Source organism: Passer domesticus, chromosome 1 (genome assembly GCF_036417665.1).
Source record: "Passer domesticus isolate bPasDom1 chromosome 1, bPasDom1.hap1, whole genome shotgun sequence".
NCBI classification, from domain to species: domain Eukaryota; kingdom Metazoa; phylum Chordata; class Aves; order Passeriformes; family Passeridae; genus Passer; species Passer domesticus.
This window is the reverse complement of record NC_087474.1, coordinates 82889095-82916814: the sequence shown is the minus strand read 5'-3', so window position 1 is coordinate 82916814 and position 27720 is coordinate 82889095. Positions and strand designations below refer to the sequence as shown.

Below are 27720 nucleotides of genomic sequence, written 5' to 3'. Positions count from 1 at the left end.
CAGAGATTACGATTCAATACAATTGAAAGAGAAGTTGTTCAGAATAAGAAATTTGTCTTTGTGGATCCACTTTGTGAACTTCTCATCAGCAGTTTTATCAAATTGTCATCTTCTGAAAATGTTCATGGGGCTTTATTTTATTCCCTGCAGCAGTATGAAATAGAGTGCATTTTTTGGTTTTTTTTTTTTCAGGGAAATGTCCTTCTTTAGGTTGATTTCATGATAAAAAGGCAACTCTGAGAATGACAGTTTATATCTCAAGAGTCATAGATTAATCAGTGCATATTGCAAGCACAGATGCCTGTGTGTTAAAAAAAATACTAACTGTAGTAAAAGGCATGAGACTTCATTATTGACTCACTGAAAATCTTTTTCTCATAAATTGTCCCCAAATACCACTGAAGTGTCACAGTGCTGAAATGAATGCATCCACCTGCCTCTAGGCTCTACCCAAGGCCTATGCAAACTGTGCTCTTTATGTACTGATCAAATTTCTTAATCTGAACTCATTGGTAAACCCTTCAGTACCTATCATACATTAATCTGTTATGATGGCTTGGAGTTGAAACTTTCACTATGTTTTTTTTTGTACTTTATTTCTCATTCCAGAGGCTAAAGAGAATTTACGCAGAGTTGACTTTACCTTAATTATAGGTGCTTTGCTATCTGCTATTAAACATTAAGTATTCACACATCTTGGGTAGGTGAGATGACTTCCATATCCTCAGAAGTGATTACTACAGATTATTTTGATAAAAATATTGATTTTAAAGAGTAACAATCATATTCTTCATTGCCCAGTACCTTTATAATTGCTTAAACATGTACACAATGAGCACAATGTAGCAGAACAATTATGCTGCTTTTACTTGCTAGACCAATTCATTAATTTCTCCAATGTTTGTATGATTATGAAGTATTGAAGATAAAATCAAAGAAGCCTTGTATTTATCTATTGTTGAACAGGCTCTGAGGATGGACAGCACACATTCATGGTGGTAGTAAACTTAGAAGAAAAAACTATGGTAAAAGATAAGTCATTCAGAAATATATTTTATATTATAAAGGAGGCTGATTTTTGGGAGTAGGTATTTTCTTACAATAAAGTTTACATTACACCATGATAATAAAAATATGTGGTTCTACATGGAGCATAAAGTTATACTACATTTATGATTAATGTCCAACTGAGATTTGTTAATTGCTTTACAAAAGGAATATTATTTCAATGCATAAAACTGTTTGAGACAAAAATTTTCAATGTGTGCATTCCACCTGTTGGGAAACAGAACTTGTGCACATATTTCAAGGTACAAAGTGGGTCATTCCTCAGATTTTGAAGTTATAACGTTGTTGCTTCTGTTTTTATGTGGGTTTGTTTTTTCGGTGGTGGTAGTGGTGATAGGAGTTTTGGTTTTGGTTTTTGGAGTGAGAAGAGAGGGAAGATGGGGAAAACCTCAGCTATCTAATGGAATTTCTCTTAGAATTTAGAAGGGGATTGTAGAAAAAATTTCAAATTCCACCAGTTCATCTTGTCAATAAGGGTCTCAGCAGTGTACGTAATTGTTTTACTTTCCTATTTGGTTTTATTTATATTTGCTTACTAAGTCCAAGCAAAACAATCTTAGTAGCATAACAACCACCTACACAGCATAATGCTAATGTGTTGCAGAGTAGATACTCCGCCTCCAGTTATAGTACAGTTATTCCTTCTTAGTACCTAGCAAATAATAGTGGTCTTAATTTTTTGTTTTGCTTGGTTCTGGTTTTTGGTGGTTTTTGGTGGTTTTTTTTTTTTTTTTTTTTTTTGTGTTTTTTTTTTTTTTTTGTTCGGGGGTTTTTTTGGTTTGGTTTTTTTTGTTTTTTATTTGAGTTTTTTAAGGGAGAAAGTAGAGAATGAAGAAAGTTCTTTAGTAGTTTTGGGGGCTTTATCTGAAAACATCAATAGAAAAAGATAAAGAAAAAATAAAGAAGTAAATTGTGAGAGGTCTTTCACTTGAAAATTAATTTGAAGCTCTCTTGCATGAATTGTCTTGGGAAAGAAAAGCAGAAATCTGGAAAGATGAGCAGAAAAATCAGTCTAATAGAACTTGCTCTTTTCTCACATAATCTTGATTCATTTGTTAGGAATATTTGCCTACAAAACTCTCAGAGTGGAGCAGTTGTTTTTTTCTTCTGTTCCATAACACATAATAGTTCTCCCTATTGCTTAATTTCTGGCATTCTAATGGGAAAGCAAAACATGTTGTATAACATCAAAAGTGTATAAATTCATTTCACCACATCTGATTGGGGTACTTATTCTAGGAGACATGCAGAGGACCAGGCCAGTGTTGCTCTCTAATACATGATTATTAAGAAAATGGTACAGTAGTCACTTTTCAATATTCAAAGAGTTTTGTCTGATCAAGGATACGGTGAATTGGCTGATTTGTTTACCTGGTTCAGTTTCTCTGCCTAGCATGAATACAAAGCTTCTTGGAGTGTTTTGAAAAACACTTCAGCGTAATTACTATGCACATCATTGATCTGCTAGCCTCCTGGAGTTTCTTGTATTTCACTGGCTTTCCTGCATGTAATACTTAACTGAAAGACATGTTTTTGACACTGAAATTTTGGGTTTTATCTTGAAATACATTATTAATTAAAAAAAAAAGAATAACATGATTGATGTCTCCCTATAGCTGTCTGTATTGTTGGTTTTCTTAAACAAGTAAACCCTTCCCTTAATGGAGAAAGAAAAAATCTTGAATCTTTTCTATATTGAACTAAATTTTCCCCTTTTTTATCTGCATGCAGAGACTTTTACCGCCACATTAATTGTACCTCCTTCTGCTAAATTTGCAAGTTTACTTCTCTTATTTGTGGTAAATCAAGAAATAAGCTCAAATCAGTTACTTTCTCTTGAAATTGCTTAAAGGATTGGTTGCTAAAGCACTGCTGAGCACTAAGTAGGAAAAAACATTTACCTACACAAAGTTTTAATAAACAAGTAGTCTAATGACCTCTAGAAGTTTCTGAAAGAGAGAAGAAAAATAGGTGCTTACAGAACAGGAATAAAACCAGTTTCTTATGGGCCATATCTCCTGTCAGAAATCCCTCAGAGTTCAGCTACTTCAGAAATACACAAATAAGTATCTTGGCTATGGATGAGAGTCTAGGTTCTGATCTGGATTTGTGAGTCCTGTAGTGCACATTTGTCTTTCTTCCCCTTTTTTATATTTGTGTGTGCATGAAAATTTGGAAGAACTAGCTTGGAAGTTTGGAGAGAGAGGCAGAAGTTTTGTTTTCATTTTTATTAGGAGTAGATTTCAATGACTATCAATAGCAGGAGACCAATCTACTCTGAAAGAATAGAGTGGTTTTCTCTGGCATAAGGCCTACAAGTAGTATTTTTTAGTAAATTACATTACTGTTTATTTATTTTTATAAATTAGTCATGAAAATAAGGACATTTTTACATCTCTTCAGAGTGGTCTTGATATTTAAGATCAAGGCTAAATGGATTGAGATATCAAAACACTAATTCCAGAAGTCTGCAGTTTTAAGAATTTACTTCCTGCAAGCACAAGCACCGAAACACAAAATCACAGAATCACAAACTTGGAAGAGACCTTCAAGATCACCTAGTGCAACTGTCAACCTAGCACACTTACCCCCAAACCATATCCCCAAGGCACACATCCAGATGCCTCTTTCACACTTCCAGAAGACATTGTTCAGGAAGATCAGCATGGTTCAGGAGGAAAATTGAGTGAACGGGCACCCATTTTTGAGCCATGCAGGGCACCAGGGCCTGTGCAGTCCCCTAGGATGTCTTTTGATTCTCTCTCTCCACTCTGATCTTGTTGGTTATGGGATTGGGTAGAGAATATCTAATTCCTGATTGACCCATTCAAATAAATCTGTCTCCCAACAGTTGGTTTTTACTGTTGTTGGAGGTAAAATTCTGCCCCACTCAATTGTTCTCATTACCAACAAAATTTTGGCAGTGATTGATTGGCATTCTTTAAGCTCAAAGAACAGTTATGTTCTTATAATAAAGCTACTACTTTGTCCTACATGGCTGATTAATATCCTAATGCTGCTCTCCGCTAGGCCCAACACCTACCAATTGTGACAAGAAATTTACGCAGTTTTAGCCAATTGAAAAAGAAACTTAAAAGTCATCCATAATACATGCTACTCAATATGGCTGTTATAATCATCTAGACTTTGAATACTCACTCAAAATACTTTTTATTTGACTGAGTGGTAACACAGTGTCTATTATATTTGGAAGGTGATTGTGTGTCCCAACAGCTTTTTCATTAGTCCTTTCTTTTTCAAAACTCCTACTTGCAGTACTCTCACTTCTTAATATATAGAAGCTGAAGTAAAGCACAGTGGTTGGTGCCTTAAAATATGGATTTTAATTAAGCTGCAAATTAAGGAGGTTCTGACAGCCCCCTGCATTCCAGGAAATCTGAGAGGGCTTCACTTGGGACTCTGTTTGTTTATAGGGTCACAAGATGATTTGCTTTAGACATTTGAAGTTTCCATCCTGTCTGTAACCCATATTGTTAACTACTAAAGTGGACTTGTTTTTCAAAAAGTCCACTGATAATGGTGATGTTTCGCTCAAGCTATGATTCAGATTAATGATTTACCAAGGTTAACAAGGATAAGTGCTTATATCCTTTGTTCCTCACCTTGGCTGGGCAGGTCATGTTCCTTTTCCATTCTTTGCCATGCAAGGACTCCTGCTATGGTCAAGGGATGCTTCACCAACAAACTGGTGCAGTAAAGAGATGCTTCACTGCTCAGTTGCTTCAGTTAAGGCTTATCAGGAGCTCCTGAGATCATGGAGAAGGCTTGAGGAGGATGGGGGGAAATGTACACCACACCCAGGAGCTGCCAATTACTTCTTGGGGATGGTCTAGGCATTGGACAATGGATGGTAAGCAATTGTACTGTGCATCATCTGGCTCCATTCTCCTCTTTCTCTGTGTCTCTCTATCTCTTCACCACAATTATTACTGTTATTATTACTGGTATTTGTATTATTAATTTTAGTGTTTTTAGTTTTATTGTAAGATTTTATTTTGTTTCAATTATTAAGCTGTTCTTATATCAACCCAGGAATTTCATTTTTTCTGGTTCTTCTCCTCATCCCATCCTCGTGGGGGAGGGTGGGGAATGGGGAGTGAGTGAATGGCTGCATGGCAGTATTTAGTTGCCAGCTGGGACTAAACCACAACAAACATTTTTTCAGTATCATGCTTGTTTGCTATGATCAGAAAGTACTGAGGACAGATTGAAATTCTAACCTAAAGTTAGAAAAGGATTCTCACATATTTGCTATACATTGACTGAATGTTTTCTCCTGTTTTGCAAACTGCTAGCCTTCAGTACAACACCTTTCTGGAGAAAAGTTTCATATAATCAGTGGCTCTAAAGGTTTGCTTCAGTGCAGTTAATTATCACCTAAACTTGAATAGTTATCAAACTGTTTCCTGAACTAGACTGAATTGTTGAAAAAACAGGTTCTTCTTAGAAGATCTTCTTACAAATAAATTTTGTTAAATAATTCTGTTACTTGCATATGGGATATGTGACAAGTACCATGCAGAAAAACTTAGATTTTTTCTTCTCTCTTGACAGAAGAAACCATACATGACCATGGGACAATTTTAACCAGTCTGGAGATAAGCCTACAGCGACAGGTCAAGTAGTAAATATAAAGATGCCTGTACATACTGACAAGTATTTAAACTTGTCAAGAATAATAAATTTTTCAGCAGACAGGGAAAATAAAAAGTCTTTGATAAAAGAAACACTAATAGAGAAGCATGGGAAAAGAATCTACTTGAAAGAAGAGTAATAATAAAAGAAAACGGGGTAGTAACAAAACGAGTATTTGAAGGAGAAGAATTGTGGTAAAACACACTGAAGAGCCTGTTGAACTCTAGGAAACCTTAGCTGAGGAACAAAGGGTGAGTAGTAATGGAAAAAATACACAAGCTTTACTCTCAAGGAAGAAACTAGAAATGGTATGACGAACAAAAAAGAATAAAAAGCAGATGTTGTTAGACTACCTGATAGATGCTGCAGAATTCCAATCTTCTACTTCTCTGCAATGAATGAATGCTTGTATTCTTTAATATGTCATTTACACCTATAGAAAGACACATGGAAATAAAGACATGTACAGATATTATTTCAAGAGTGAATCACTCTTAGATATATGTATTTAAATGGTTTAAATATGTTTTCATTTCTGGTATTATGCAGATGATTTTACTCGTCTTGTGTGTCACTTACCCATCAAGTTCAGAAGATTTTCCAAAATTTTCCTCAATTTGCTCGCTTTTGTTTGGTTGACTTTGTTTGCTCATTAAAATTTTAATTATAGCATGTTTACATGAGTCTCTTCTAGGAAGCTCATGAACACCTTGTTAACATAATGAGTTTAGCAGTTTAGGTAGCTTGAAAGATAGAAGGTTTTGTTTTTATTTATACATTTTGTTTTCAAGAACTTTGGTAACAAATATTTTTTATGCTGTCAGACTTTGAAGAATGGCACTTTGATTCTTCAGTTATTGTTACAGTGAAGGAAATTCTTGTTTTTCATATAGGAAGGTCCTAGGGACAACAATATTGTTCAAGACAGCTGTAAAAGTTAAGATTTTAACAGCAGTCACATTCTCCATAAGAGTAAGCAAGAATTAGGACAGAGCAGTGAGATCACAAAAATTTAAAACAATTTTTGCCTCTATTTATCATTAGATAGTCTGAAAATTCCTTCAGGGAGTCATAACAACCCTAAAAGAATGAATTTGACTGGAGGTTGTAGGACATCTGGTTTGTTACTTTACGTTTGGCTTTAGATCCCAAAATTTTAATTTTTGTCATTTCTTTTCCTTACTCTTAAATCCAGACTAAATCTCGAAAACTATGAAAATGGCTGCTATTTTACTAAACCTTTGAATAGAATTAGAAATGGGACCCTATAATGTGGATAGATAGAAGGTAGAAGAATAGAGATAGTGGTGAAAGTAATCTCACCCCTAAGGAGTTACAGCTGTGCTAATTATCAAGCATTAAGAACAAGCCTGCCCTTAACAGGCCACAGCTGGATCCAATTAAGAGGGGTATTATAAAAGAGCAGATTGGCTGGTTGAGATGTGAGATGGAGTTTGTTGGCTGTACAGAGGGGAAGACGAAATCAGCTGCCCATGAGAAACCACCAAGAAGGTATGAAACCTTTGTAACAAGATGGCAACACTATAAGAAATTGAGAGTCCCAAAATTCTTTCTCAAAATCCTGTTGCAGATGAATATAATTAACTCTAATATTTATTTTCTCCATTCTCCAGTTTTTTCCATAATGTCTGTGACTGTATTTTTGTCAAAGGGGGAGCATATTAGAAAAATAGTATCATACTGACTTTTAACCTATTTTGTATGGCTGTTCTAATTTCTGTAAACCTGCATGTTTTTATAATGCATGTTTTGTAAAAGGTTTTTTTTTTTTTTACTTTTTCTGTCCTAGAGCTAGAACAGCATGTGTAAATGAATCCGATTCACCAACAGAAGTGGTTTTCCCCTCCAAAATCTAGCATTTCATAGGATCATTGAATAGTGGAGGTTGGAAGGGATCACTGGAGGTCATCTAGTCCAATCCCTCTGCTCAAGTAGGGCCAACAAGAGCACAGAGACATGTCCAGAGAATTTTTCAGTATCTCCAAAGATGGAGACTCCACAACCTTCATTTATATCTGTGCCCTGATGCCTCTTTTCCTGTCACCAGGCACCATTGAAAAGAGTGTATGATTAAGTAAATGCTCAATATAATAAGATGAAAACTATTTAATTCTAGGGTTTTTTTTTTCTTCAAGTAAAAGAAGATGCTCCTTTCTTCTGCCTCTAACTTCAATAATCAGAGTGGGAAATTCTTGGGAATTAAAGACAGCAATTTAGGAAGCCATTCCCATTCACACACTGAAACAAAGATTATGTCTCATAAATGCATGAGATGTGTATTATGTGGACATCTAAATTTAAACAAAAATCTAAGCATTTCTTGAAAAGAACATGAATGTAAACCTATGCTAACTTTTTCCCAAATTGTAGGAATGAGTAGAACTTTTATAACTATTAAGCCAGTGCTTAAGAATATGTAACTTTCAAGGTAAACCAAGTTGGTTTAGAATGAAATAAAAAGAAACTATTGCACACGACAAAAAAACAGTTTAAATAAATGCTAATATAAAGGTGTAAATTAAAGAAAAAAGGATTCCCACTTTTCATGGCACAACAGTTAAGTCAATTTCTGCTGTTTCAGATGTGTGTACAGCCTTAGCTCATAAATTCTACTGTCTGTACTGATTCATTAGTAGTAATGAATTACAGGCCTAATCTAATAAAACTCAATATTTAAAAAAAAAACAGATCACACTTACACAACTACCAACATACAAGTACCCCACAGTGCAGCACAGTACTCATCAAATGAAGTTTCATTTAATTAAAAGCTCCATCAAAAAGATCAGTATTAATTTCAGTTGAAAATGGCTATTTGGTGTCAATGCATTTGATATCAGGATATAATGAAGATAAGGTGAATACCTGCTAAATGGCTTAGTACTTAACAATCTCAATAAGAACTTTTATATAACTAAAAACTTCTGCCTTCAAAAGTCAACAAGTTGAGCATGCTACTCCGATAATAAGAGCTCAACTAGAAGCAGCGTAGGATTTGCAGTTCCAAAACCTCACTTGAAGTAACTTTTAAAACTTGTATGGAAAAGTTAGTAAGGCAATTTTAAAAGTACTCATGTTCACATGATATCAAATGGAATCACTATTATATAATTTCTCCTGAAACACACATATTTCAGCCTTTTTCTGTGTGAAGTGACTTGGTCTGAGGTCAAATAACTTCATTTTCTATGACTGAAGTGTTTCCCAGTGTTTTATACTCACAAATAGACACAAAAAATGCAGACGTGTATTTCTGTCTCTGTAAAGCTGGAAGATACAGAATTCTTAATATTTTTCTAGACAACTCTAGAGGTAGGGTCTATGTAGAAAAGTCTCAGGTATATAGACTCAGAAAAGTTTTCCTTGATATCTACATTTTAATTCCATGTTATTTGATGTTGTGTTTTATTTAAGGGAAGTTAACATAATCTTCCCCCCCTACTTTTTTTTCTTTTTTTTATGGTACAAAATTATCAAGACTGCAAATTCTTTTGAATTATAGCCTTCTTAATTGATCTTTTTTCAGATACTCGACCAAAGCTTTGCTCATGACAGTTGCCCCAGCAAGTTGAGCTCTGAATGATGCCTCTTGATTTAAATTTTGTGTACTGCTTTGACAGTATATGATATCTTTCTCTTTCCTGTACTCCTCCTATTATTTTGAATTATTATCAAAACACCTCTCCATCCACATCTCCTTCCTGTATCTTTCAGTTTGGACAATATAGCATCCTTTTCATAGTGAATTCTGATTTCTTTAACAGGACTAAATCCTGGAATTGTTTGCTTTTCATTGTTCTACGTTTAAGTGTCATGATGCCAGCCAGAACACAATCACTTGTGAGTCAGCTGTTACCTCCACTGGTTGCAGATTGTCAAACTGAAATTTCAGTTTTATATTGTGTCTAAATATACTGGAAAATTTCCTCCTTTATAAATAATTAACAGCACTTTTATGATAGTTACTACAAGAATTGCTGTTCTCAGTGCTGTCATACCTTTCACTAGCAACTCCTTGGTATAAGATAATAGAGATTCTCCTTTTTTTAAGCTGCAGTGTTTTAAAATTTGAGATATATATTTAAGTTTTCCTGCCTTGTCCTTCACATTTAGGAAGCTTCATTTTTGGTTCTTTCTTTGCCTAGACCACTTCTACTACTCAGGATTTTGTCATTTTTCTTCTTATTTCTGATTACACAGCCCTATATGATTGCTTGAAGTACAGCACTTCAAGTCAAAGAAGTCTAACTTTTAAAACTAAAATTGCTATGGGCAGTTTTAAAGCAACATTTAGAATCTGAGACTAAACTATTTTATCTGTAAAAGCCACATGCATTGATATTTTCCAGTATCATGTACTCTTTTCCGAATTAATTACCAGCTAATGAAATAGCAGATACAACCAGCTTAATTATAGTTTTATCATAGTATTCAAATTACAGTCCAGGAATCATCTTAAATGTTTAAATATACACAGGTCAAAATTGTCATATCAGAACTTATTATAGGATAGAAAACTTCTTTGTAATAACAATAGACATGGGAAAGAAAGTCTTTTCTATTGAAATGATCAAAAATTTATGGCTCATTTTTTAGTTCAACAAATTTATATTACTCTTGATATAAACTAGACTTCAGCATTGCTTTGCTGAAAATCACTTATGAACCTGCACTCATTTATGAACTTGCACTGATTTATGAATATATATACTGCATGCCTCTATTTCCCCTGAAGTCATACTGCAAAACTGAAAAAAATTCCTTTATTTGTTTTACGTGGAAGAATTTAGATCAAGTGAAGCTGGGGCATTGTTCAACAAAAGGAAAGAAAAAAAACAAAACAAAACAAGAAAACAGAACAATAACTGAAAAACAACTAACCCTCCAAAAAATCCAAAATATGTAAAGAACCCACACAAACATACAAAAGCCCCAAATCAAGTAAACCCTCATCCTAAAGCTAAATAAGCTTTCTTTAGCCAGCTATTAATTCTAGACTTTTCTAGAGCATTACTTCTCTATGTTTTTCCAGAGCATGTGATATTTTGCAGTAAATTTATAAGAAATTCTAAGCACCTAAGCAGTGAGAGTAAATAAGATACACTAACTTTTTTTTTTTCCCTTGGATATGCAGAAAAACAGGTATTTCAAAATGCTCAAACACTAAACTTTTGGGAAGCATCCTTTCCCACATAATTGTGGAAATAAACTATAGAACTCATATCTACATTGCTTTAACATTAATTTCTAAACACCAAGTCATAATGTGTAAAGAGAACCACTTTATTCATCAGCTTCCTGCTTTAGCATTAGAAAAGAGTTTAAAAGCTCTTCCCATTCAAACAAGGTGCCTGGTATTTGATACTAAATTATTTTAAATCAAAGTTCTGCTTAAAAATCATATAAGACTGTAAAGTATCACCTGTGTTCATAGTTAGGAATATGAAGGTAAAAGTTGATTTTCTGTTTCTATCTAAGACTAATTTACTTCTATTGTTTTGTCTGCATATTGCCTAAAACCAACATATAGTTCAGACAGTTATATTTTCTGCTCTATTCTATCGATTTTTAAAACTCTACTTGATAAATAATGCACATTTCTAGAAGAGTCAACAGCAGAAGTTCAAAGTAATTTTATCAGCATATAGCATAGTGCTTTAATTGCCAATATGCATAGCAGTTTATGTGTTTCCATTTGCATACATGTGTTAGAAAGAACTGAATCATTCATGTTAAAAACAGATGGGTGAATATCAACTTCAATGTATAATGAGTTTAGAGCATAAGATAAAAAATAAATAAACAGATGTGAGTGAAACTTTTTTTAAAATTCTTTTCTGCAAGATTGGTTGATTGGTTGGGATTTTTTCAGAGATTAAAAATAGCCAGCCTCTGTATCAATGACAACCATTAAATTCTGCAAAAAGCAATTTATAACCTAATCTTTATTACTAATTAATTTACTAGAGAAACAAAAACAACCCCTTCTCACTCACACATTTTTCTTTTTTTTATATGTTTCTACCCCAATACTAACATTTTGGCAATTTAGTTTTCATTCGTGTCAAAGGGTTTACTGTTTTATTCACCATCACAGAAAATGCAGCTGCACTTTCTATAAGTTTCTATAAGCTGACTTCTCAGAAATGGTAGCTGTTTATTTACATATACCATAGGCCTCTATGGTATCTCGCCACAGTAGTGACTTTATTTTAAAAAGGAATAAGGCAATTTTTTTTTTCCATTTTTGATATTTGAAATGAAGGTTATTTTGGTGTCTATGTGCAATAGAAGACTGTAGGAATTGAGACTTAAAGCAATATTACACTTTATTCTCTCTAATTCAACACTTTTTATTTAAATTCTTTTCAGCTCGGCACTGAGACAAACTCCATTTCCAGTTCTGAGAGAGCTGTCTTTACTAATATGATGAAAAGATTATTACTCTTTAAATGTATTATCATCACTCACAGTAGATTCCTAGTAGATCTAGGGAGAATATATATTTTGTGATTGATTACTTTGAAACAGTGTTATATATTATGTTTTAATTACTGCAATACAGATGAGCTTGTAGCATTTCCAAATGAGATGTAAAAGGAAGAAAGGTATGGGGGTTTTTCTGTTTTCTGACATAGACCAACTTCTTACCCTCAGTAATGTTGTCCATGGATGTGCAAGAAAAATATTGTAGGTTAGACTTTTCCTAGCATTGTTCTGTTGCAAAACAGTGGGCAAAAATGCAGCTTTTCTTCTAAAACCATTATGTTGAAAACTGAGTTTAAAAAAACCCTTCTTACTTAGGTATGCATGAAGAGATTTCCTGACAGAGATGTTAATGGCAGACCTCCAGTCTGCTGCACACCATTACTGGAAGTACCCTTTTCCTCCAGACAGAGCTGACACAGAGTCAAGTGACAAACTAGTCCAGACAAGTTAGCTGAGCAAGTGCAGTGAGTCTGTCTCCAAAATCTGTACAAAGTGCTGAGTGGCTTTGATTAACAGCTTAAAAGTTTGAAATGGCTTCACCTGTATCTGCCCAGTCAGCAGGTATGTTTCTGGTTTAGCAACTGACATTTGAAATTGGATAGACCACTCTAGGAGTCCTGCTTTGAATACTGAGTGACCAAACCTGTGCATCCTCTTGCTGGAAACTCACTGCAGGTAAGAGGTATCACTCTTGATAGGAGAGTCCTTGTTCTTTTTCAGGGATTCACTTATATTCATGCATGGTTTCTTACAAATCCTGTAAATAGATCAAAGGTATATATTTGACCAAGTCATTCTTTCACTGAGAGAAATTACTACTCCTTTCTAAAGATGGCAGTTTTAGCACTATGGTGGTCACAAAAGGAAAGGGAAATACACATCACTCTGGTGGGTTTAGCCGTATCTTCTCTCAAATTACTAGAACAGGCCTGGGAAATCACTCTCCAGATGAAGGTGACTTTTTTTCCCAGTCTCCCTGTCTCTCCGCCAAGTGTATGCAGTGAGATGTTCCATATTGTTTGTGTGCTGAGCCTCTTCAGTGAGGGTTTTTCCCATTCAAAACCACACACTCTGAGAGTTGTGTTTTCATTAACTTGCTTTCCTAAATATAATAGGATTGAAGCAATGCCTTCAGCTTCAAGCTTCCATGGACAGTGATGCAGTCCACAGGCACCTGACAGTAGCTGGCCACAGGCCCCTGAGAAAAGATCTTAGTTGGGGATTATGTTGGTGTATGTTTTTCCTTTCTTGTACAATGGCTAAATCAAGTTTGTTTTTTTTTTTTTTTTTTGTTCCCTGAGTACATTAACCTGATGCTTATATTTGCTTTTAACTCATACTAGACTTATAAAAAAATGTAGTATTATTATTGTCCTTGATGCTTTCCTGGTTATCTGCTTATTTTTGATGGTTCAATTGTTTCCTCTCTAAAATGCCTACTAAGCTACCTAGTTTTAAAAGTTTTCAGCTTGGTGGTTTTATATGAAACAAGGGATAAAAAACTGTGAGAGAAAATTTGATAAAAAATTAGAAAGAAATGGCTCTGACACTAAGGTTGATTCTATGATTCTTTATATTTTTCAATTTGACTTTTATTCCTGTTTGACACTATCTTAGAATAAGCCGCTCTAAAGAGACCTCAAAAAGTCATCTATATCTTACTGCATAACTCAAATAAGGATTAATTATAGTTTCAACCATGTGTATATTCTTGCAAGATCTTAAATTATGGTGACTCCCCAGACAGCTTGTGCCAATGTTTTACTACTGTTATGACTAGAAAGCTTCTTTTAATATCTAACCTAAGTTTTCCTTCTTGTAGACCAAGCCTGTTATAATTTTACTTATCCACATTCATTGTAGATTATTCCCTTCAATGTCTGTTATGCATCTGAGAACAGCTATTGTATCCTTAACACCTGTCTCCTTTTAAACTAAGCACTGGAATATTTTCCAGTACTTTGATGTAGACCTTTACTTCTGCTTATTTTATTCTTATCTTACTCTTATTCTTTTCTTATGTTTATTTTATTCTTCTTTATTCTTATCTTATTCCTCTGCACTTACCAGTTGGCTAATTCACTGAGCTGCAGTGTACAAAAATGACAGTTTTTCAGTCAAAGCTATTGATTGTTTGTTTTTTATTTCCTACTAATGCATTCATGTACATACAGAGATACCCACACATATTGAGTAACAGTATGATATTGTTGGCTCATATCCATCTCCTGATTTGTTATAACCACAGATCTTTTCTGCACAACTGCTCACTATTAGCATCACTGTAAAAGTGAGTGTCTATTGTCAATCTCTGACTTGAAAAATTCAGATCTAGCCTTGAAATATCACTGAACTCAGTACTGACTTCCAAAATATAAATATTGTTTATTGCAATTGAGTTACTGAGAGTCACCTCAAATGACAGAATAGCTGTTCTGCCTACGTCTTTGAACACAAACAACATGTATTTTCACTTTATCCACCTCTGTGACCAGTTCTTAGTGAATCAACATAGATATTGGTTTTCAATTTGCGTATGAAAATAGAATGCAAAGAAATTAAAATGTTTATTGCATCTCAGGTATCTTAGCTGTTGCTTCTGTTCACAATGCATATTATCACACTAGAGAGAAAGGAAAAACACTTATATGATTTGCTCCTTCCTTTCTGCAGTATTGTTGTTTTCTTGCAGATACCTGTAAATCGTATTCCTCTGAGGAGAATTTTTTTTGGCTATTTACATTTCTTTCCATTTTTTTTCCTGAAGACCCAGATTTATCTTTGTCATGTCTTTCAATACAACTACTAAACTAACTTTTAGCAAATCTAAGATTGCTATAGCCAGATCTGCAGGTGTCTAGAACAAAATTTGTCATGTCTAGCAGACAACTTTAATATTTTTTTCATTGATTTTTTTTCACAAAATATTCAAATGACCATCACAATAAGTGCAACTACAATAGAGCAAGATACCTCTTGAATAATGAAAGAGCAAGTTACAAGGTACTTGACTAAATTAGAGGCTTTCAGAAGTAATCTCTAACCTTTCTTTTTCTATAAAATTTGAGATCTTATCCTTTGTCTCTAATATTATGTTAGTGCCCTTTTTTCTCTGATTTTTATGGCATTAGATATCTGATTTAAACTGACCTTTTCACTTCAGACTAGAAAAGACTTGCATGCATAGAAGCATTCAACACATAGGCCTTTCTCAGAGTCATTTTTGCTAGCTTTAAAAGTCCACTAACTAGAGAACCTTTACAAACTTTAGTCCCATTGCTAATATAGAATATCAATTTGCTCGTCTTTATTTCTCTATCACTTGTACCTTGGGTTCTTTTTATTGTTTGACACTGAAAGCTGTAAAATTTGTGTTCAGTACCTGTAGACAGACTTCATTTTTTCAACATCTCTCTTCTATCTTATGTAAAAAAGCAGATCTGGCTCCATTCCCACACTGAATGAACTCTCTATTTTTTTCAAATATAGCACAACAGATATTATTTATACTGTTACCTTACACTGTTGTATTCACATGCAAATAAGTAAATCTAGGTTATCAAACATTATGCTATTCAAAATATGAAATAGCACATCATCATAGGGTAAATTCTTCGATAATTAACTTGTTAGTTTCTAATTAAACAGTTTCAGATTTTATTTATAAATGTAATGTATCCTTATAGAAGTATAAAAAGTTAAAAAACATAATTTGGTTTGCTATGCAGCCTGAATAATCATACTGCATATCTATTATTATATCCATGCTTGTACCATGCACCAGGAATTTATTGTATATTTTTCTGTCCAAGAAATTATATGCTCTTCAGAAGTGAACTCATTCTTATATTCAGGTTAAGCTTGAATTACAAGTATCTTTCATGAAAGAGTGAAAATGAACTTCAAGATACTTAAACAAAACCAAAAAGAAAAACAACAAATGGCTATTAAAAAAATGTATTACTGGAAGGAAAACAAATCTTAATGTTCCAATTTCCCAAAAATTTGAGGAAATTTCTTTTCGTTTCATAGGAAAAAAAATACAAGTACAAACACAAAATATTTAGAAATTAAACACAACTTTTTTTAAATTTGTCTTTTAATTCATAACTTTCAATTGTTTAGTCCCTTCCATTTGAAAATGTTACAGAAACAATAATAACCCTGGAAATACAGTGGGATCATGATAATGAATCTTTCTTCAAAAGTAATGACTGGCTTTTAAATTTTAATAGTTTTTCACTTATCTCACATATGAATGTTTTCCATCTATTAACTACTTTATCAAGCATTTTGGCTTCTCCATTGCTCTAGTTTTTGACATCTAAGCTTCCTTTTTAAAGCTGATGCAGAGTCCTACATTCTGAACTCTGTTCAGAATAATATGTTTAAAAGCAGATTTAGTTTTGAAATTTTCAGTAAAATTCATGGGTACATTGTGAGTTTATTACAGTGGATTTTTTTACAAAATCTCTGGAATTTCTATAGGATGCTGTATATGGGCATAGGGACTTTATCATAATTTCATTGTCTATATATTTTTATATCTTGTACATGCTTTACATGTGTAAACTCAACTTAAAATTGTGAAACACTGTTAATAGTCTCTTCATGGGCAAATCCTGGATATGGATTGATACCTTTGTCTTCCAGTAGGGCCTAAGTGTTCTGAGCATTACAGCTACATTGTGTCAGTCATGCTAAAAGTTTTTCTCCTATTTGGTCTTTTTCCCAGTAGTGACACTTTGCTTTGATGGAACAATAAATCAAAAAACCAACACTGTGTAGTGAACCAGCAAGAAGGAAGGAGAAATCCATCTTTCTCTGAATAGCATTCCACACAGAATATAGGAAAATATCAACATGTGGAAAATGGAGTTTGGGAATAAGAGGCTTCATACTGGAAGGCTTCCTATTGAATACTGCAATTACAGACTTTCTGGGTAAACCCTAAAAAAACAGAAGATAATTTCTTCCTTTCACACACATAGGAAATTGTGTAAATAATTTTTCATTACAAAATGAAACTATTGAAATGGAGAAAGATATTATTATAAATGATCTCCCTATTCACCCATTAGGTGGGAAACACTTTAATATCTTTCAAACTGAGAAGCATAATTGTTTGATGAGCCCAATCTACATTACATAGCTCATCCTCTAATTACAATATTAGTTTTACAAGTGATTATGAAGCAGTTACTTAATCTAAGCAAGAAATCAATAATTCAAACCAATAGCTAAATTGCATGAACTATTTTTGTACTGATGTGGACAGACAATTAGTGACTTATTTACTTTATTTAACATCTTTTCCAGAATAAAATGTATTCTTCTAAAGTACACTCATCACCTAAAATAGCATCAGAGAACATGAATAATTGTGTGAGTATAAAACTGGATGGATAGATTTGGTGGTTCTAAACTAAAAGATTTGGTGGTTCTAAACTAAAAAGATGGTTCTTTTCTAGTTTAGAACCACCAAATCTCTTGGCTTAAAGCTTCCAAACTTTTCTTTGGTCTACCAGGCTTGGTCTTCATAGTGATTTCATATATTAGAATCACTTGAAAGAGTAAGCCTATAGGAAAAGGGCAATTGGAGCCCTAAGATCAGCAGAAAATACTTGCAAATGTAAGACCTCTTGAGCAGCTGAAAAATCCCCAACCAGCCAACCAACCAACCAAAAAAAAAAAAATCCAAACCTAGAGCAAGTGTGATGTTGTGATGTACAGAGTAGTTCCTTTTCATTTTTTGGGGTTTGTTCTTTTTTTTGTTGATGTTGTTTGTTTGTGGGGTGGGTTGTTTTGGTTGTTTTTTTGGGGTTTTTTTTGGTTCCTGTTTTTTCATTTTTTTGAGTTTTTTTTCATTTTTTAAGTTTTATTTGAAATGCATTTATTTCAAAGGAGGCACATTAGCAACATTAGCTAGATAAAAAAAAAGAAAAGACTGATTTTGCTTTTATTTTTGCAAAAGTAAATTGTTGTACAATCTGACATTCTGTAACTGAGCGAGGACACTTTAAATTTTGCAGTATCTCCTTGTGCACATTATAAATTTGCTTAGCTCTGGTCTTAATTCAAAAGAGTAAAAGATGGATTCTGACTCTTGTTGATTATCCACAAAATGCAACCACTCATTTTGATACAACTTTTTCATAAGCAATTTAGAAATGTTTAAACAAAAGCCAGAAATACAGCAGACATTAAAAACTTTATATTTCTTAAGCAGCAACTCTATTCTGTTCACAGGAACATAGTGTACTATTTACTGTTAACCTTCATAATATCTTGCAGTTTATGGAGAAGTGAATTTTCAGTGGAGGACTTTCAGTACAATAGAGTAGTACTATTATGTGGCAATGTTTTAGAATTTCTTCACAGTTTTTTGTTTGTTATCTTTTCAGGTTTATGTTGGATTACATGAAAGAGTACTTAATAAATGAGTGGTGTCCTGTTTCATTTCTTTTTGAGGCTTTTCATTCTCTGTTGAAACAAGTGTTGCGCTAATGCAAACACTTAATATTTCAGTGCTTTCCAGAGTGTGACAAAAGATATTTGTGATAGATATTTATTACATGGCATTTTATACTAAATACATATTTTGATTGTGGTATCTGCTTGAAGAAAGATGGGTGTATACTCACATGCCACATGTTCTTAAAAAATTAATTTCAATTGTCTTCTAAGTCAGAATTTTCAGGTGAACCATTGGCATTATGTAATAGAACAACTTAAAAGAAAGCACACTATTTCCAATTTGATAAATAATTTCCACTTTAATGAAGTTGTACTGAATATACATTAGCATTTCAGCATTCTTTTTTGGAGTTGTCTCATAAGGATCTCTAAGAAGTCCTGTGTGCCAAATCAGATTCATTCTTGTGTAATGGCTGTTAACCAAAAATTTTTTGTATTCCAAGGGAACATAGGAATTTTGGGCAAGGGCTAACCCCATCTGTGTTAGGTAACATGAGATCCTTTGTTCAAGTGCAATATATTATGTGATTTTTTTTTCTATCAGTTTCAAAGTTTAATCCAAAGTATGTTGATGTTTGTCCATAGTTGTTCTTGCCACTTTTGAGAATTTAGGCATAAGGGGCCCTCTCCAAAGTCCACTGATGTTTATGTTAGCTCTAATGCTGATTTATTTGAAATGTGTTCAGGATCAATTGCAAAAACAATTAAGAATTGTTTTTAAGAATGTTTGAAAAGTATTTATGAATAACTGATAAAGAAGGACAATAATGAAGATAGATAATTAAAAAAATAATTCAAAAGAAATTTGTTAGAAAATCAAAAATGCTAAAGCATACTGAAAAGATGCATTTGATCTTTTTTCTTCTGTTTAATAAAGTTTAGGCTGGAAAGCAAATGGCATCTAAGAGAATATTGGCCATTGGGTTATGTTTTTCACTGTGATTCTCCCTGTGTTAAACTAAATTACTTTTTCTCTCCCTTCACATTTCATCTATGACAAACAAGGCAGATTTGGTAGGACAGAGAAAACTAGAACCTTAGTGTCTTTCAATTCCATGGGGGAATATTTCAATACTGAATGTGGAAACACTTTATTTTCATATTCTGTTTAACATGTTATTTTATAAAACCTTCTATTTGTTTTCCCTTTCTATAAATCTCAAAAATAAATACATTCATCTGAAAATTTACACTTCAGTGCACTCTCAATGTAATTCAATATTTACCATACTATGTCAGTCGTTTTTCATGTATCTATGGAAACCATCTATAATTATAATATCAGAATCATTTAGCATAACATGTTGGTATAAAGACTAAGTCTTATGCATAAAATGAATCTGAAATGCTCTTGACATCGCAAGGAGTTGATTTTAAATGTGGATAAAGTTTTTTGGCGGTTTTTTCATAAAGAACAAATTCCACCTCTAAAATTTTCTTGGAGGATTTTATCCTGTTCCTGGTTTTGATCAAGTAGTAATGTTAGTAATATGCAGTATGCCTCCTGTCCTGAATTTGTGTCATATTCTGTGTCCTTTCTTGTGCAATTCCTAACTAAAATTTGCAAAATAATTACATTAATAAAAATGTATTTGAAAGACCTTTTTGGCATCTTCTATAAAGCTAAAAACTCTCGAGAATTATCATCATTTTACCATCACTCTACACCACCTCAATTAGTTTGCTTGGTCTAAGTCTGTGCTATCTTCCCTTCAGAAGTCACATAGCACAAAAGCTGGGGAAAAAAATTAGATTATTCCTTCCTACTACTGACCTACTGATCACAGACAAAATATTTCAAACAAGTTTGAGCTAGGAGAATCTGAAGATTACATTTATGTCAAGAGTAAAACATCTAAATTCTTGGTTTCTATATATAGGTGTCAAAAAATTTACATATATCTACGCTCCCTTTATAGTCAATGGAGAGGTAATCCATACAATCTGGATGGATTATGGAATTTAGATATCTATAAAGGTAATTTATGGATCAGCTTCTCAGACCTATTGTTCAGACCTGGAATTTAATTTGGTGTGAGTTTCACTCTTTCAGCTTTCTAATCTTTAATAGTACTATTCTCCAAAATGCTTATAGAATTAATAAGGTTGGAAAATACTACTGATATTGCCAAATCTAACCTCTGAGAAAACACCCTGATGACAACTAAACCATAAGCCATAGACATGTGCCATATCCACTCATTTCTTGAACACTTCCACGAATGATGAGTCCACCACCTTCCTGGGCAGCCCATTGCAAAGTATTTTTTTTTCAATGAAGACAAAGTTCTTGGCATTTAACCTGAACCTTTACTGGTACAGACTGAGGCCATTTCCTCTTGTCCTGTTGCTAGCTGCCCATGAGAAGACCCTCATCTTGCTACATCTTCCTTTCAGGTGGTGGTAGGGAGAGAAACAGCCTCCCCTGAGACTCCTTTTCTCCAGGATAAGAATCCCAAGATCCCTCAGCCACTCCTCATAAGACTTGTGCTCCAGGCCCTTCACCAGCTTTGTTGCCTTTCTATGGACACATTCTTCCCCTTAACATCCTTCTTGTAGTGAAGGACCCAGAACTGGACACACTAATCAAGATGTGGCCAGCACTGAGTACAGGGGGTCAATCACTGCCCTGGTTCTTCTGGCCACTATATTTTTGATACAAGTCAGGATGACATCACCTTCTTGGCCCCCCATACACACTCTGGCTCATATTCAAGTGCCTGTCAACCAGCACCCCCAGGTCCTTTTCTCCTGGGCAGCTTTCCAACCATGTTTCCCCAAACCTGTTGTGTTATATGATGTTGCTTTATGCAGAACCCAGAACTTCTCCTTATTGAATCTCAAAGCATTGGCCTGTCTAGATCCCCCTGCAAAACTTTTCTGCCTTTCACCCTACATCAGATCAACACTCTGACCCAATTCCTAGGATAAAAGGTTGGCCAAGGTAGACTTTTTTCCTAAAACCATGGTTTTTCTAAAACTAGATTATGGTTTGCTCTGATCCCCTGGTTGTTCTGTACATGCTGTGTGATTGCACTCACTCATCTGTTCCATAACCTTCCCTGGAATCAAGGCCAGACAACAGGCCTATAATTCTCTGGATCTTCCTTCTGACCATTCTTCTGGATGGCACCACAATGGTTAACCCATCTGGGACTCCTCCTGCTTAACCAGGATAAACAATGGAGAGTGTCTTGGTGAGGTTCTCTGACAACTTCCTCAGTACTCCCAGGTGAATCCTATCCTGCTGGCCCCACAGACTTGTGAGTGTCTGAGTGGCGCAGGAAGTCGCCAACTACTTTGTCCTGGATTGTAGAAGGTCTCCTGTCTACTAGTTAAGAGTGTTGGTAGCCCTGAGGATAACTGATCTTTCTGTTAGAGACTGAGGCAAAAAAGGCATTAAATAGCTGAGCCTTCTCCTCCTCCTTGGTGACAATGTCCCCATGTCCAATAAAGGAGGGAGATTTCCTTTGGCCTCCTTCTGTTAATGTATTTATAAAAACACTTCTATTAATCATTCACAGTGTGGCCAGATTGAGCTCTAGCTGAGCTTTCACCTTTCTAATTTTCTCTCTACATGACCAAACAGCATCCTTGTACTCTTCTTGAGTTTCCTGGCCTTTCTTTCAAAGGTTATATATTCTCCTTTTCCCCAGTGAAATCTTCAGCGTTATTATCTGATTATAATAGATGCCTCAGCCTGAATTAAAGTGCAAATGAGACCGTATGCTGGTCAATAGTATGGATTCTATATAACAGTTAATACACAAGGTAGAGAGATAGAAAGAAATGGGGTGGCATAGCAGGGTGAGGGAAGAAAGAGAGTGGGAGAGAGAGATTAAGTAAAAGATATCATCACCACGTGGTTTCCTGTGGTGTCCCACTGGTCCTTCTTCACTGTGCTCTTCAGTGGTAGGGATCCCAGAGTTGTTCTTCTGGAGGTACCACTTTTATACAGTCCAAGTTCTGGGTATCTACAGTGTGTAGATGATGTTCCCACAAGTTTTAGCTGGCCTTTACCCCAGTGTGTCACCTTGTGAATTTTTTGTTTATATAAATTTAATCTTAAATTTCCACAGTCTGCACCGTGGAATTTTGTCCAGTGCATTAATTCCAGGTCTTTACCTTTGCCTGGAATCAGTGACTTCCTGTTTTGGCATCTGTGCTTCTCTCAAGTCCCTGTTGTGGTGGTTCATCTTATCTTCCTTCTTCAACAGCTCTGAGACATGCAAATACATTCTATAAGTCCCCACATTCAGCCAGACTGGTCTTCCTGCCTGATGTCACCTTTCAGCGCATAGGGACAGCCAGCCTTGCTGGACACCTTTCTTAGAAAGGACTGTTTCCCAAGAGACTCTGAACCAGTGTACTGAAAAGGCCAAAGTTCAACCTCCAGAAGTCAAAGGTAGAGGTTATGTTAAACTCTTTCTTTATTTCACCAAGGATTTAAAATTCAATAACTTTGTGGTTGCTGTGCCCTCAAACTACCACATCTCCCACCAGCCCTTTTCTGTTCCTAACCAGCAGGTCTAGCAGGGCACTGCCCCTGGCAGGGTCACTTACCAGCTGTGTCAGGAAGCTCCTCACAATCCTGGAACCACCTATAACTACCTCATCTCAAGTGTGTTCATTTTTCAAGTGACTTTCTGCAAGTTAAATTCTCCCTCAAGAGCAAGGGCTGGCAATCATGAAACTGCAGCCAGGCACCCCTGAAATACTTCATCTTCCTCTTCATCCTGCTTGGGTGGTCTGTGACAGACTGCCACCAGGATGCTGCCTTGATGGCCTTCCCTCTGATTCTTATCCATCAGAACTCAACCTCATTTTCAAAATCCTTGAGATCCCCCAAACCACTCCCCAATATACAGAGCCACCCCACTGCCTCTCCCTCCTTATCTGTCCCTTCTGATGAGCTTGTGACCATCCACTGCAGCACTGCAGTCCTGTGAGTCATCCCACCATGTTTCTTTGACAGCTACTGTGCCACAGCTTTCCTTCTGCACCATGGCTTCCAGCTCCTCTTGTTTGTTGCCCATGCAACATGTGTACATGCCCTTCAGGTGGGCTGATTTCACCCCTGACTCTTGCTTACCACTCCTAGGCTCATCTCTGGAGAGCCTGGTTTCATTCCCTTCCCCCTCCACACCTAATTTAAAGTCCTCTCAATTAGCCCTGTCAAATCCTCATCTAGCATAATTTTTCCCCTTTTAGACAGGTGAAGAACATCTCTCCAGGACCCAAACAGGCCTCCAAATAGTTCAAAACATAACCAAGAAGAGGGAGGGAAGGTTTTAATGCTGGAAAAAAAAGATAGCATGAAGAGGAAACCTTTCATCCTCATCAGAAACCAGGGAATTCCCAGCAAAGCAGCAGCCTATTTAAGGAATTGCTAGTGCATTTCGACATAGAGGATTGCACAGTCAGATGACATATGGCTGAAGAGAACATCCCAAAGAGCAAGTCATAATAACTCTATATTTTCAGGCGAAGAGTAGGTCAGAGGATAGCAGGGATCAAATAGACAATTCAAATATAAGTGTTATTTAAAAACCTTTTTATTTGACAGGCAGCGTGGCACGCTTATTTTTATAAAAATGTTGGAAGGTGAAGAACTATGATAAAGAAGCCTTAAATGAAGGCAATGTTGAAATTAGAAAATTGATGACAGAACAATTATAATAACAGAGCAGTTTAAAATTATCCTACAAAATATATAGAAATTAGGGCATGAAACATAGTGGGGTTGAATTAGATGTGTAAATTTAAGAGTTCATGGAATTAAACCAAATTAGTAAACTTTCTACCTCAAGTACCAGAAACTTCATTAATTGAAACTCTTTGGCCTAAACAATAGGAATATTGTGCTGTGTCTACATTGAAACCCAAACAACTAGAGATGAAATGGGTGGGTATATCCTGAAACAGGTCCAGCAGAGCCTGAGAGAAATAGTTAGATGACTTCAATTATTCTATGGAAAAAGGCCAAATCACAACAGGTGATATCAGTATTCATACTACATATTATTATACTATATACTATATACTATCAGTAATTATACTTACATTCAGAATCCCTACTGAAGTATCAACAGCCAAAGAATTCACTGTTAAATTTTAGTAAGAACTAGGTGAAAATGAGAACCCTTGCTAAAAGCAAGCTAAATGTGACATCTGCTTCAGAAAATTGCATGCTTGTAGGAAGTCCAAAAAGCATTGAAGACCATACTGGTAGCACAGTGCTTGTTCACACCCATTTATGAAATGCGTGAGAAAGTCTAAAAGAAGGCCCAGCATGGACAAACACCAAAGGCAAAAGTTAATAATAGTAAGAAGCATTTGAACAAAGAAAAGTATTGAAGAATCTGACAAACAAAAATGTAAACATAGTTGGGCCAGAAAATAGTTTAATAAGCAGCTATGTAAAGGAGTCAAAACTGGTACTAACTTCCTGAGACGAGAGAAAAATAAGCCTCCTGTCACCTCGAAGATCTGTGGACTGTAAGCATAAAAAGAATTCCTGGAAAATATAATTATGTTGTATAAAACGTAAATTAATTTTTTACAGGAATATTCACTATGAAGAAGATGGAGACATTGATATACCATAACCTTTTCAGGATGGGCACTTGCTGGAAAATCTGAAATTTAAGAAACAGACTCAACAGAATTACAAATAGAGTAAGCATCACCCTGCCACTGTGATTAGGCAGCATTCATCTGGACACCTACAGCTCAACAGACTTTCTAGGAACCTTAGGACAAAATAGGTGAATTGCTAAAGTAATAGCTAATCTTGTTCCTTGTGTCCTCGTGTTCTTCAAAATGGGTGTGGGTGTGCATGACACCAAACTTTAGAAAAATGTTCCACAGATTTGCTATATATTCTATGTTCTATGTGTTTGTCAATCACTTCCAGAACCTGTATAAACTTTCATCCAACACTTTCTCTTAACAAGGGGTCCCACAGATGTGCTGCCTATTGTATGGAGGGGAAAAATACTTAGAAACGAACAATTATTTTGTTTTTTTAAACCTTAGTGGAATAAAATATCTGCTCCACCACCATAAGCTATTTCAGATATATCTATAAACTCTATCGTTTTGGACATTTCAATTAAGATATTCCCCTTCGTATTTTATTTCTATTTCCTTTGAGAATTTATTTAATTATTATTTTGAAAAAAATACTGAGTAATGTACTGGTTGCACAGTACAATTGCATTAAAATAGATTCCAATTCAAATATATATATATTTAATAAAATTTAGACAGATAGACTTGAAGGAAAAAAAATATTTACAAGAACTATGGTTTCTTTTCAAACAATGATAAGACTGATGTACAAATAATGTAGCACTATCATCTTTTTCTGTTTTATTTGTTTTAGCTAGAATTTCACGGCATTGAAACATATATTGCTTCATGAAATCTTTTAAGGAATCTAGTCCGATTAGGGGCAACATGCTAAGTCCATCTTGTAAGAGGCATTAATGAGATTACCTTCACTTAAGTGCATTCTTTGTGTTATATGTTGTATAACTAAAATGTATTAATTGTTGGCTTTGACATTCACATCCATGCAGGTTATAGAACTAGAGTAATAGACTAATTTTAATGTAAATTTTTGAAATTGTAGCTAGGTGTATGCATAGTCTGTGGGTGGTTATGTACCAAAGAAAGTGTATAGGAAGAGTACCTGTGCACAGAGTACAATGTTTGGAAAAGGGAATAACAGGCTGACACTAGTTCTTTGGACACACCTGCAGAACAAATGTGTTTGATATTGTACTTCCATTTCAAATGATGATGTTTCTGTGTATAAAGCTATATAAATACAAATATTTTGCAAGAGCTCTCTGTTTATGTATAACTAAAGGCTGCAGCAGTTCCATGTTCATAACATATATGAAAAAATCTAGTTACTTAAAGTCTTACAATGCTATTTGTGGTAAATAGCAAATAATGCACAAGCTGAAGGTGTCGAAAATATCTGTTGATGTTGATACTCTATGTTGATACTCTATAGGCTTATCCTTCATATGTGAAATCTTCCACTAAAGAAATCCAAACTGTTCTTGATAAACACTTTTCACTTCTTCTCCTTTCAATACCATACTATATAATTTATTTTGATACTATGTAAGTTTCCTCCACATCCAAACATGTTAAAAAATTATTGGAAAGTAATTTACTGTTTCTGACTTAGGTCTGGGTGCCTTTGACCTGTTCCATTGTCAACTTTTTTAAACTGAATATTTTTAATCCTATGCTTTGTCTCACCTGGATTTACATAAAAGTCACTATATATGATGACATTAAAATTTTGCCTTATTTTAATATTTTCTGCTGAGAGAGTTGCATATGCTTCATAAAATGTTTTCTATAGAACTGTAGGGAATTCTAGACAAGGTATGCAATAAAAAGGAAAATGTTTTGTCAATCAGCATCCAAAAAGTCTATGTCTTGAAAAGTACTTATGGGACTGATTCTTATCAATATTTTTGTTTCAGATTCTTCAGAAATATTAGTTCAAATAATTACCTCTATCCTATTTGCTGACCCTGAAACTTCTACACATTTCTGAAGTTCGGTCTTGTTCCAATTTAATCAAATCCATTTTTACTTTAAAGGCTGGATTTTAGCTATCCCCAAAATTGGAAGTGATGGTCAGAAAACTAATTTTCAGACCAGTTTATCTATTTGTAATGTATCGTGTGTTCACTCTTCATAGTTTTCTGTGTGCACCATGATTAATAAAAATGTTTATTAAAAATGTTTAAACTTCAGCAGTGCCTGAAACAGTAAGCTGATTACAAAATTTGTAATCTATAGCTTGAGTTCAGCAATAATTCTTGGCGCAACAATTTTTTTTACCTGTGATTTTTGAAGAAAGTAAATACAGAAGTTCTGATGATTAAAATATATTATCTTCTGAAAATCATCAAAGAAATTTATATACGCACTTTTAAGTTATCTTATATTCTAATATTAGTAAATACTGAATTTTTA

At 34.6% G+C, this 27720-nt stretch overlaps 1 long non-coding RNA gene across 1 annotated transcript in view; it reads left to right on the top strand.

Annotated features, from left to right (window-relative positions):
• LOC135288482 (uncharacterized) overlaps positions 1 to 27493 on the top strand; it is a 37281-nt gene extending 9788 nt beyond the window's left edge. The window contains exons 2-3 of the long non-coding RNA XR_010351551.1: positions 5644 to 5975; positions 25277 to 27493. This is a non-coding gene — a long non-coding RNA (uncharacterized LOC135288482). The remainder of the gene's footprint in view (positions 1 to 5643; positions 5976 to 25276) is intronic.
• Positions 27494 to 27720: the final 227 nt, after the last annotated feature.